The sequence below is a fragment of the Spinacia oleracea genome, chromosome 4 (genome assembly GCF_020520425.1).
Source record: "Spinacia oleracea cultivar Varoflay chromosome 4, BTI_SOV_V1, whole genome shotgun sequence".
In the NCBI taxonomy this organism is placed as follows: domain Eukaryota; kingdom Viridiplantae; phylum Streptophyta; class Magnoliopsida; order Caryophyllales; family Amaranthaceae; genus Spinacia; species Spinacia oleracea.
In genome coordinates, this window is record NC_079490.1 from 155,845,674 (window position 1) to 155,859,436 (window position 13,763).

At 33.9% G+C, this 13,763-nt stretch overlaps 1 long non-coding RNA gene across 1 annotated transcript; it reads left to right on the forward strand.

Moving 5' to 3' along the window:
- The first annotated feature begins 10,591 nt into the window (after positions 1–10,591).
- LOC130460095 (uncharacterized) lies at positions 10,592–13,199 on the forward strand. Its single transcript, XR_008920015.1, has 2 exons — positions 10,592–12,465; positions 12,661–13,199. It is a non-coding gene; the product is annotated as an uncharacterized lncRNA (long non-coding RNA).
- The last annotated feature ends 564 nt before the right edge of the window (positions 13,200–13,763 follow it).

Genomic DNA, 13,763 nt, shown 5'->3' on the forward strand with positions numbered 1-13,763 from the left:
ATATTATGATTATTTGTATGTTAAATGAATCATATCTATATTATTAAAGCAGAGTGGTGGATAACGAGAGGTTAGCAAACCCTCAATACTCCCCTCTTTGCTATGCCAAATCATACTCACTCAAAAGACAATTAATTAATCACATCTTCAATCATGCATCAACCAAGCAAGAAAAAAAGGAGAAAAAAAAATTTAAAAAGGAAATTTAAATACAAATTTAATATAACTCAATTAATCAATTTACATATATTAAATAATTACAATCTAACTTAATAAAAATCAAAATTTCCGAAATAAGCATAAAAAATCAACAATAGGAAGAAATAATATAATTTCAGAAATAAACCTAAAATAAGTAATACGTATATAGCACACTATAAAAAGTAAAAAGAACTAATACGTAGGAAATGATACACACTATACAGAGTAGGGAAAACCGACAAAAGGCCGGCGCCTAGCGCTGGTGCTGAGTTGGAGCCTGGCGTCAGCAGATGCTGCCAAAAAAAGAACGACGACGCCGTCCTTTTGAGGCGCGTCTTGGCTGTCACGTTTGTACCTTTGTATTGTAGTGGGGGAGGTTTTCTTGGGGAGATTTCTTATTGAGGTTGTTTTTCTTGTTTTTAGACGCAAATCTTTTGCTGATTTGTACAGTTTGGAATCCGATTTTACGGGTCGATGCCCGAGATGCTCGGTTTTGTGGGTCGGCGCCCAAATTTGGATTGTTTTGTGTCATTTTGACTGGAAACATGGCTCGAAGACCAATGGAGTGGTCCGTTTCGAGAGTTTGTATTTGGAAATTTTAATTTGTATTTAGGAATTGAATTTTGTGCCAAGTTTCGGAATGGGAACGGACTTGGGGATTGGATTTTGGATTTTTGGACTTAGAATATTTAGCAATTGGGACTTCCACTCGGAGTTGTACCAATCTTGGCGCTAGGCTAATGGTTTCGTCATCAGCCCTTAAGGGGAAACACGAGTTTAGCGTCTACACCGGTTATTGTGATACGTGAGTAAAAGCTTGTGGGACCTAGGCTCAACGTATTTGACCACGTACAATGGCCTTAGGTTCCCTTGTGATTCCTGGTATGGGAATCTCTCAACATACATCCAACGGAGTAGAGATTGAGGGTTCGGGGGAAATTTACTAATATGGGGAGTGCCACACATTAACCCATGAACCAGTCCTTACTACTTCAATGTAACGAGGATAGGATATGCGTTAGACTACGTTACTAATCTGAGTTGCTTTTAATGCACAAGTATTAACTAACAATCGTCAAAGGGTGATTTAGATTGATTTAACGTACCTAACAATAATCCGTATTGTCTAAAGAATATCTTATTGTGCGTGATAAATAACCAGATTATGTTTGACATATTTATAATGGTGATTAAAGCAATATATCATATTATGGCACGTTACAATATAGGTTTGGCTATATTGCGGTTCTCAGAAAACTAACCACTTGGCTTTACTCGCTTTCATTTTATTCAACAAACTTTCCTCGACTTGACTAGACTCTTGGGCAAGATCCAGACTTAATTTGAGTATTTATTTTGGAAGAGTTCCTCTTAACAAGAGTTAATACGGCGGAACAAAAATATACGGAGTGTACGAGATGATAGTAAGAACGTATAGAGAACTTAGGCTTAAGTTTGTAGCTTGGGTATAGTATGAGAACTTATTTTGGTGCCCTTTACTCGGCCGATTAAGGCCTCTATTTATAAGAAATAAGTGTCGTTAAATATAGGAATTGTTAGAATTTGAGGGACGCTGAAAAGCATGTGGGCGCAATATATCTTTCGCGCACAGCACATGGGCTTGAGAAATGTCTCGCGCTCAGGTGTTTGCGCCAAATTTCTTCCAGATTTTGTTTTTTAGTTGAATTAGGACAGGTACACGAGAATATTGTTGCGCATAAATGTTGGCGCGAGGGATTAACTGTGTTGGGCCTTGTGCGCAAGAGATTTCTTGCGCACAAATCTCTTTTTCATGCGTTTTAACTCTTTTATTTGGAGTTTAATGCACTTTTATGCCGTATTAAAACTCTTTTTATGTTTTTAATCTTATTTTCAGCTATTTTCAACTAAAACTCTATTTTAATTATTTTTCTATTTTTTAGGACTTGAGGACTTTAATCGGAATGCGAATTCATGCGACTAGAATTCCTTAATTCTTTTCCATCTTTTCTAGGAAATTAATTGAAGTGCAACTAAAATTCCTTTATGCTTTAGAATTTTAATTGGAATGCAATTAAAATTCCTTTGACTCAAATCTATCTTGGAGGGTTTACTACTTTTAGCAGATACTAAGAGAGGCAGCTACTATAAATAGCAGTTACTATAAATAGAAGCTTTGGGTTTGGGTAATGAGTCAGTCAGTCTTAGAATGTTCGTCGCTTGATCAGGAATGCGTTTGCTAAGTGGATGTTTTGTTTAATCATCAGACTTATCGCTTCTAGCAAGAGACCAAATGTAAGCGTCTATAATATGTACGCATTCACTCAGTTTATTAAGTCAAATAAAACCAACACCATAGAGCAATACACTAAGAAACTAGCAACAAAAGATCCCTTGTATAAGTTGGGCATAACAGTAAAGAATAAAAAAGGAGGAGAAAAAAACATAACCTACCATTCTAGTAAATAACAAACCAGAAGGTCGGCATAACTTTCAAAACCAAATTGGAAGCACATCAAAAGCAAAAATCAATTGTATCCTAGTTCATAAATTCACAACTAAAGTATGCTAGTTCATAACTAAAAACAAGAAAAGCATAACTAAATAAAATAAACAAATTCACAGCTAAACCAAAACAATCCACAGTTCCACACAACAACAAAAATAATCAAAGAAAATCACTAAAATCAAAACCTCAATCGCAACTAGAAACACAAAACTAAAAAACATTTAAACTAAATACAACACATGTATAACTAAAACACTAAAATTCTTAACTAAAACGAAATTAAATCACCAATAACGTAAGTGACCGACAACATCAACAGCCGGCCAGCAGCTACGAATCCAAATTCCATAGTTCAAGTAAACCCTAATTAATTGAGAGAAAGTTACCGGGAAAAAAACGGCGGAGGTCAGAGAAGAAAGAGAGGTAGAAGTAAGAGATTCTCCACCGCCTTCCCTAGCAGCACCCAACCGCATCTCCACCATTGCCACCTCCTGTCATGAAATGGAAAATTGAAAAAAATCAACAACATTAATCAAAAACCTAAACTGTAAAATCCACAAATTAAAGAGAAATACCTGAAAAATAAAAACGACGAAGATTGAAAATCAACAAATTAAAAAGAAAAAAAGACGGAGATTGAAATTCAACCAATTAAATGGAGTGAGTGAGGTAGCCAGAGATTGATTGAGAAAGGAGAATGAGAGAATGAGTGTTTCTAGGGTTTTGGAGGGGACGAAGACGAGTACAACAACGACAAGGAGGTGAGGCGAGGACTGCAAGGAGGTGATTGCGGCGACAACATGGCCGAGTTTTTTAGGAGAGAGCTCGCATAGTGTTTGGAGGAGAGAGAGAGAGCACAGAGAGAGCTTGTAGGAGGAAGTTGGGAAATGAAAATAAAGGGGAGGGAAAAAAATATTTTATACCTGCGTGTGAGTTCACGCGCGCGGGGGCAAGTCTGCCTCTGACAGGCACATGGCTGTAAGACAATCTGACATGAAAGCTTTTGAACCACAAATATCCAGAATCCATGTTAAATGCACATAATCAATTAGCATAATTCTGATTAAATACTTTGTGATGTGTGCCTTCCCTAACTGCTCCCGAACCGAACAAGAACAAGTTAGAACACCAAACTTCGTCCCTACGTAGAAAGTGTCTATTGCACGTTCGAGTCCGACTTAGGTTCAACCAACTAGGATTTAAACTAAGGTTTTATGAATACGAGATCTCACTTATGTGATAGGCAAAGTACTTGAATTAATATCTTAAATTCGTGACCATAGGCCATGTATTTATAGGAAAATAGGAAAACCTTATGTGGTCAAATCCAATTAGGACTATGAAAGTTTGGGAGAATCCCAAACACCCTAGGATAAGGAAACTGGTCGGCCAACTTGACTTGTGGCCCAAGTTGCTTGCTAAGCAAGCAACCTTGGCACCCAAGCTAGTTGCCAGGCCGCAGGCACACTCTCCCATCGCTGGCGTTGGGCTAGCTCGCTCGCTAGCCCATGCGCGTTGGCCTTGTATTGGCGCGGGCTGGCGACGCGTTGGCCTTGTGCTAGCACGCGTTGCTCGGTCCATTGGCACTCCCATGGGCTTGCCTTGAGACGAGCTCGTGGGCTTACCTCATCCATGGGCTACGATGCACGCAGCTATTAGCCCGTGCTTCCGGCTCATGGATCGAGCTTTGTGTTTCCGATTCGTTTCCCAATTTCTGTAATATTTCCGATCCGAATAATATTTTTATTTCCGATAATATTTCCGATTCTAACAATATTTTCGTTTCCGGCAATATTTCTATTTCTGGCACTATTTCCGTTTTCGAAAATATTTCTATTTCCGATAATATTTTCCAATACGAACCGTATTTCCGTTTCCGGCAATATCTTCATTTCCGGTAAATATTATGTCTTCGCCTTTGGATGGTTTGTTTAGCTCCCACTAAAACCAACATCCATCATTCCGAATATCCATTTAATAGTGTATTTATTGAATATAATATTCACCTAAATATTTGATCTGTTCACGTACTATTTGTGTGACCCTACGGGTTCAACCCAGAGTAAGGTCTGGCTTTAATAATATTAATTCAACTTGAAGTGAAGCGGCCACTAGCTAGGCCTTCAGATCACTTGATCTCGCTGAATAATTAACTTGTTTAATTAATAATGAATCTCATTTATTAAACTTCGCATTAAATGCAAACTTGGACCAAGAGCATTATTTCTTTCACAATTTTCCCTTGCTTCTCATTAATTCACATGATTTGGTAATGTTTTTCATGTTGATAGAGACGTAATTCTTTTCCAGATTTGCAAAGGAGAATCTAGTTGCTTTAAAGTATGACGAATATTTAATTTGCGTGAAAAAGGGGCTCCACGTAACGTTTATGTCCATCTTATTGTTAAGATGTGGTAAAAATAATGTTTATTTTATTTTTAGGTGGTAAAATACAACTTATAATTTTTAGGCGGTAAAAAATATTTTTTCAATATTTTTAGGTGGAAAAAGTCAATTTACCCAAAATAAAATAGGACAACTAAATTGGAATATAAAAAATAAAAATGAAAACGACACGTAAAAAGGAATGTGGTTTTGGGTCAAGTAATTAAGCATTAAGTAAGTATTACCTCTGTTCCTGAAAGTTATTTACGCTTTCCGTTTTAGTCCGTTTCTAAAAGTTCTTTACACTCTATTTTATTCTTTTTTTATATACTACTTCCGCTCCTTAATGTTCTTTAAGCTTACTATTTGCATGGACTCCAATGCTATTTTTAACCACTAATATATCCAATTCCATATGTGAAAATTTTATAATAAGGTTGATATTCTGAAACTACATACCGAGACCAATGATAACGTTTTGATGTATATAATAGTGATAATTTACGGTCAAAATTTTCATACTTTGGGCACTTATTCCAAAGGGTTAAGAATTTTCAGAACAGAGGTAGTATAAATTTACATTCACCCCCTCATTTGACCCACATCATACAATTTGCATTATTTTATCATGGGAGTCCAACATAACTTACTCACTCACAATACTTGATATTATTTTTTATCCACCTATATTGTTGGTTGAGGCGGAACTACAAAGGATTCTGGTGGGTCACGTGACCTAGCAAAATTTTGGAAAAAAAAAGAGAGGTAAAACTGAGAGCTAAAGGACCTGGTATATTCGGGAACTGGCCTCTTCGATAATAATTAAAAAGGTGTTCCCCCTACATAACAGACCAGGAGGCGGGTAAATTCTTAATCAAGCCTAACAGACCAGACCCAAAACAAATGCGATCTCTTTGGTTTTTGAATAATACACTATACACCACCCTACCTTCAAATTTTAATTTAAAATCTAAGAGACTAGTTATTAAAACCATGGTCTCTTAAATTAAATTATTTATTCCACCACCCACCTGAAACCCTTACATAATAATTATAATAATTTTGTAGGTATTTAATTGCAATATGAATATTTATTACTTTGGGACGAATTGTACTTTCATAATTTTTTAATATATATATATATATATATATATATATATATATATATATATATATATATATATATATATATATATATATATATATATATATATATTTTGTGCGTTGTGTCGATAGTTACACAACACCTGAAAAATCCTAAATAAGCCACTGACACTACAAGATATTGTACTACTAACGACGGGAAATCCCGTCGCGTAAGGCCCATAATCGTTGATTAACGACGAGATTTCCTGTCGCGAACCCGTCATGAAAGGGGGCTGTCGTTAATAGAAAATCCCGTCGTTAACCTGTCGTAAAAGACATTTTGCGACGGTTATTTCCGTCATTGTTTGGTTGTTAGCCCCGTCGCAAAAGGCTTTCACGACGGGATTTTTGACCCGTCGTAATTAGGTTGTCGTTAAAGATACAAATTATTGTAGTGTGATTGTTGGGCAACTTATAGCCACACATTTTTTCACTTATTACCCCACCATCATATGTTCACCAAAGTTTCTTAAAGACCGTGTAAATAACAAGCGTAATAATCATTTAGCAACGCTATAGATTTTCTACGGGAGTACTCAAGTATTAAGGAAAAGAAGATAAATAATAAACAAAAATCTAATAAGATCATTTGATCACGCGGGTTGATAGAAAACTAGACAGAAAAAACATTAATAGTTATAAAAAATAAAATAATATTAAAATTAAAAAGAAGAGTAACAAAATCATCAAAAAATTACACTTTGTGTTCATTATTGGTTAAGTTGAATGGTCGCTAATTTATTTTTTATAAGTAGAATTAGGCTTTAATTAGGTCATGGTAAGGTAACTTGGTACGATTACTAAATACTAATCAAAGTGAGAAGTCATAATCACTCATCCATATACATTAAAAAATGTGGGGTTGTACTTCCCCACTTAATTAATTAGATGGGCAAGTTAAGAAGTCAAATTTTTTTTACGAGTATGAGGTTGAGTATTATTTTAACTTCTTTTCCGTATAAATTAGGTCATATTTAAAAAAAAATATTAATTTCCTATCTTAAAATTATACTCCATAACATTTAGGTTAGTAAAAAAAATGACAAATTGTTTTTTACCACCTAAAAAAATCCAAAAATTGTTTTTTACCACCTAAAAAAACAAAAAATGTATTTTACCACCTAAAAAATAAGTAAAAGTTGTATTTTACCACCTATGAACGGGAAATTAAAGAAACCGTTTTATGGATCCACAATAACGGTAATATTTCAGATTTTTTTTCACTTATTCCCGCGATTCCCTGTATTTACTCCGTTGCCTTCTCTTCCCCGTCTTTGTGTTCTTCCCTTCTGCTAAATCTTTTACCCAGATTTCCTCCATTAATTCACGAAAATAAAATTTCTCAAATTCAATTACTTTTTCTGATCTTTGCAAAGGAGATACAAGAGATTATTTAAGGTATTTTTTATTTGTGTCAAAAATAATATCTTATCAATTTGTAATGAGTAATTGAAACGATGTTAATTGTGTTAATAAACCAATTTGTGTGTGTAATTGATTCCGAAACATGATGTATGTCAAGAAATTTTTCGAATTTATGATTCCATGACTTAAGTTAACCCCTAAAATTGAAAATAAAATTTAGGGTTCATAACAATTTTGAATTGGGGATTTATTGAATATGAATTGTTTTTTCAAATTAATGTCAGAAAATGCTAATTGAATTTATTATGAACTAATTAGTATCGTTTTTTTATGTCAATTATAAGCATAGCATAGCAGATAAGCAAGCAACGTTCGTACATCAGAAAGTAAAAATTATGCTAGGAAAACTAATGAACTTGTGCTTGAACTATCGAAATGACAATTATCATGGGATAAAAAGAAATAACAACCTGTTTGTTTCTCTTATCAACGGAAAATTATTTTGCCTAATAAAACCAACTTTTCTCTCTTATTAACAGAAAATTCAGTTTGTCTGTTTGTTTCTAATAAATAAACTTGTTGAAGCAAAACAGAAGCAAATTAAGTAGAATAGCGTAGCATAGCATAGTATAGCAAATCAGCAAATAGCAAAGCAAAATCAAAGCTAAGAAGCAGCAGATAGCAGATTCAACATAGCAGATGCAAAGCAGCAGCAGAATAGCATATCAACAAGCAGTAGAAATAGCAGATTTCAAGTCAAAGCAACTCACATGAGTAGTTGGTAAAACGGTTTCTTTAATTTTCCCGTTTTTAGGTGGTAAAACACAACTTTTAATTTTTTTTAGGTGGTAAAATACAATTTTTAAATTTTTAGGTGGTAAAAAACAATTTTTAGATTTTTTTAGGTGGTAAAAAACAATTTGTCCAAAAAAAAAACTTCAAAAGTTCTTCATTCATGTAAACCTAACTGTTGATTTAGACAGTAACTGAGAGAATATTTCCCGTTAATGAACTACTCATTGTATAGTTTTATAATTATATGTGACATCATAAATTCTGAACGGGGTCTTCAAGTTGAAGTAAAGTGATAATCCAACTTATTTTTTATTTTGAAAAAATATAGTGGCGGTGAAGTGGTAGGAATATTTGCTTAGCTTAGAGTTTATTCTGTATATTTTTGACTAGAGCTGGCAAAAATTGACCCAACCCACCAACCCAACCCGAACCCAACCCAATAATAAAGGGTTGGGTTAAGATTTTCAACCCGTTTAATTAAATGGGTCAACCCAACCCAACCCGTTTAATTAAATGGGTTGGGTCAGGTTGAAATTTTCAACCCGAAAACAACCCGTCTAACCCGTTTAAGTGCAAGCAAGTATGTAATATATATATGTATAATGTGATTTGAAAGATTTTATTTCTCATTTTCCCTTCAACATTGAATAATTATTTGACGTTTTGATTCATGTCAAATACATATTGAAAAATTACTTTTTGCAATGAGATATGCCATAACAAAATCACCTCGCAATTCTATAGTCAAATCAATTTACAATTAAAAGTGGGAAAAAAAAATTAAACGGGTCAACTTCAGGTCAACCCGTTTATAGTTGGGTTGGGTTGGGTTGAAAATCTCAACCCGTTTAATTAAACAGGTCGGGTTGGGTTGGGAAAATCTCAACCCGTTTATAAATGGGTCGACCTGATTTCGACCCAACCCAACCCATTGCCAGCTCTATTTTTGACAGATAAATTTCAGATTTTTTTTTTTGGTTTTGTTTTTTACATAAATAAAATCCAAGGTTAATCCACATGGGATGACCACATGATGCAAGTTAACAGTCACATGCTAAGCATGTTACTCAGTAAACCTTTTGTCTCTCACGTAACTTTTTTCCTATTTTTGAGACAGCTTCCATTAGTGCCACATGGTCGCACTTAATTATTTGTATCACAATTACTCCTATTTAATTACTTGTATATTTATATTTTCGTGTAATTACATTTTTTACCAGTTATTTTTACTTTTTACTACGAAGTATTATTAATTTACTGTGTTATAATGCTTTTGCTTTAAGGAACTTTGAATTTTTTAGGATGAGTTCTCCTTCTCAAATGAGACTTACATCTGCGTGAACCGAATTTATCGATATTTATGGAAATTGATTAAACTTAATTGTCATAATTGAACTTTATTAAAATTTATTAACTTGATAGAACCCGACATAATTTGGACTGATTAGACATGAAACTTCGTATTTTTTTTTAAGGTGAAGAGAACGCTCCCTTAAATTGTTAAAAGCTAAAAGATTTACCTGCTAATAATTTTTAATAACTTTTTACTTTTTTCTTACTTTTTAGCTCTTTTTACGGATTCTGATAATCAGACAAAATAAAAATACATAGTACTTCATATTACTCCCTCCGTCCTATAATATAGTGTTTTTTTTTGTGCCCTAAAAAATGTGTTGTTTTGCTAAATATATATTTATCAAATAATTTAAATATCCGAATTCTCCTACTTTATCCACAAAATATGTGTTAATTTGTAATTAATGATTGTACTATGAAAATTTGTATTGTTGAATTTTTATTCAACAATCCCCCCTCTCCTTCTGATCTTTATTACTAGTATTTTATGCACGCGATGCGTGCGTGAATTTTAGAAACTTTATTGTGCCTATTATTTCATGCACATCATTCGCAAAGTCCATATTTTGCGACATTGAGGTCATACAATACTCGTAGCCTTACATGACGAATTTAAAGCTATTAAAAAAATGTAACATTATTTTGATACAACTAACATATCCCATTGGAAAACCAAAATTGAAGTACATACAAAATAGTAATTATCACTTTCTTTTTTTGCTCGCAATATATTTGTTTAACCACATGCACTCCTCCGCCCAATCGATATGCAACACATATCCAACCGTATACGAATGTTCAGGATTAAAAGCTTCAATTGGTGGATGTAGCACCCATGAAAAAGCTTTGTTGATAACATGATTTCCCTTTTTTATGTAGATTTTATGTTAAATTGTCTTTGCATTTCTTGGTTGTTAAAAGTTCTGTATTGTCTTTCAACAATCTAATTAAATTGTCATACCAGGTGACTTGATTTTAAGCTCTCTTATGTTCATTTCTCATCGTGGCATGGAGCTTTGCAGTCTCATTTAAAAAACTGCTTTGTGGGTGTTTTTGCATCTGTATGCATATATCCGTTTTTAATGGAGAGACTTCACCCTTTCCTATTATCAGCTGGCTTATTTATAACTATGTAGTTTCTGTTTTTGAATTTTTCTCTATTTAAAAACAGAAACTACATAGTTATAAATAACTTCACTTTTACATCAGAAATTCAGAATCCTTAAGCAGCTCTTAGCCTCTCTTTCTGACTGTCCCGGTGTTTTTTCTTTTTCGTCATTGATACTTCGTATTAGGTTCAACATTAATGTATCTTGCTATATGGTGTCTTCCTTCTGATTGTGACAGTCTAAACCAACAATATAGTATGAGCTTAAATAGCTACAATTCTGATGCGTGTGAACCAACGTATAGAATCGGAGATGCATTATTCAATTAATAACAAAACAAAATCAAAAACAGTTTTAAGTTTTACTAAAACTAGAGACTAAAAACTGGTAATAATACCAAACACACCCTAAAAGAATAATTTCCATTCATTACGGAGTGAAATTCATAGTCAATAATCAATTAATTACAGAGTGATATTTATACAACAATCCTAAAAGTCACAAACTTCTGATCATCTTTACATCACAAACTTTCAGATCGTACTAGCTACAATCTTAATAGAAATCCCAGATTCATAAGTTTGTGTTAGTTTGATACTTGGGGGATTTAAGGTATTAGACTTTCAAAAAAATAAAAAATGGCAAAAGCAAACAGCAGGAATGAGATTTTCTTATTCCAACCTGATTCAGATATTTGCTAACCAAATAGGCTTATTCGTAAAGTAAACTCATGTCTCAAGGCATGGATTGGATTTCTAAATCCTAAATTTGATACCAAGCCAGCGAGTCCTCACAAATAACTTTAATCACATCATATCAAATTTTGTAAGGAAATTTAGACAACTGACTTAAGTTCCTCCGATAAAATCTTTGATATTCCAGCTAGGAGAAACAACCTCATTTGTAGATTCTATAAGATAAAAGCTTTTGCTTAGTACTTTATATTGTCCCTATCAGAAATGGTGAGCAAGTAGCATTTAATCAACAGTCACTGATAGAATGCTGAAACTCATCCCATTCATATAGGGAGTTCGAAAGCTCCTGAAACTGGTCGTTCCAAAACTCAATTTGTTAGCGCCATTATCCAAGTGCAGGGCATTGCTATACAGGCATACAAACATGGTCCAGGCACCTAGCTAACATATCAGTAGAATACTATCACTATGTTTCTTGACATCCATATTCGAGTCTGCAAGTTGTATCAGAAGGATTGCCTGATGTGGATTGCGATCTATAATTGATTGCTCTTTGAATTTCAGCTTCCCACTGCCTTTGATGCGCATGGTGCCTAATAATTTCAGCTTGCAGGAATAATACATTTAGCATTTGAACACCTTTAGTATGGCTATATATTCATGTAAATAATGATGAACACCTTTAGCATCATTATTTAGCAGTTGAAAATTTGAAGGCCAACTTGATGATGTAGGCAAGGAAAAGCTTATCTGCTTAGGATTTAAAGCAAACTTGCAGGAAACTTTGTTGCTGTTCTGTTTAGAACTTGATGTTTGTTTGCAAAAAAGGGATAACTGGTCATGGCAGAAGCTGGGGATCCGGGAGCCAAACTGTTTGTTGGGAAAGTGAGGAGCAGTTTCATATTGGCCATATGTCCATGCTTCGGTATTTCTACTGTCCATTCTTCCTACAAATTGATTTTCTTCTACAAATTGATTTTCTTCTATCCTTTAATAAGTTGTAATTCTGGAGATAGATATCAAGTTACTGGAGATACATTTTGTGCCATTTGAGTGATGATTGTTACTGGAGATAGATATCAAGTTACTGGATGATTTAGTGAGTTATTGGATTTTGCAGGAAAGCAGTGATGCTCTAGACTGATTTGGTGTGTTATTGGAGTTCGTGTTTATTTTACAGGATGCATGTGTATGTGATGACTAATTAGTTCAAAAGAAACTAATTTCTTTGATTGATTAAGTGTTCCTAAGGTTTAATTCAGTTAGTTTGTTATGAATTATGTTTCTTCTGTGCAGACATAGCACCAGTAAAAAATCCAGCCAAACTACAAAAAAAAAAGACCACCTGCAGACAGAGACAGACAGCAACAGCAACAGAGAATAGAGAACGGCAACTGAGTGATTTTTCAAGGGATTTTGACTTTTCAGTAGTACTGTATGGACCTTTACTTTATTTAAACGGAACAATTGTTTTGTTTTTCTTAGTTTGATTACGAATTAATTATGAATATTGAATTATTAGTGTTATGGAATTAACTATTTAGATCCCGTGAAAATGCACACGGTGTAAAATTTTTCTTTAGATGAACTTTGTGAACAAATTTTGTGGCATGTTATTTTTGGTGATTAGTTGCAATAAAATAATTTAAAGTTCTGAAATATCTCGCACGCATCGCGTGCATATAAGACCCCTCATGATTGTTTTAATGGGATTTAATATATTACTCATAACAACAAGACGCGTCTTTCTTTTAAGGAGCTAATTTCCTAAGAAACTCCACAGCTAAACGTACTTGGCTGGGATAAATCTTTGGATAGGGGTCAGGGTGTTACATATTCGAGTCCATTTCAAATTATTTATTGAGAGTCTCAACTCATTTACCCAATTACACCCCAACCAATTACACCCCAACCAATTACAAACCCTTTCTAGGAAGATAGTTCATGATAAGATTAAAAAATTCTAATGCCCCCTAAGGAACTCCAAGTAACTTTCCTATCAAATCTCAAAACATGTTCCTAATATTACCATGCATTCTCTCCCCCTCAAAAGTCAAAAGGGTCTTAATTCTGCTCTCTGCTTCCCCGTCATGGATTAAGCTTCTATCGCTTTATTAATTTTTGTTTTGCTCAATTGACGTATAAACCAAACAAATGTGTAATTTTCCAACAAAGCACAAAAACATTAATAGGAAATCATGTCATTTTTCAAATTCCTTAAAT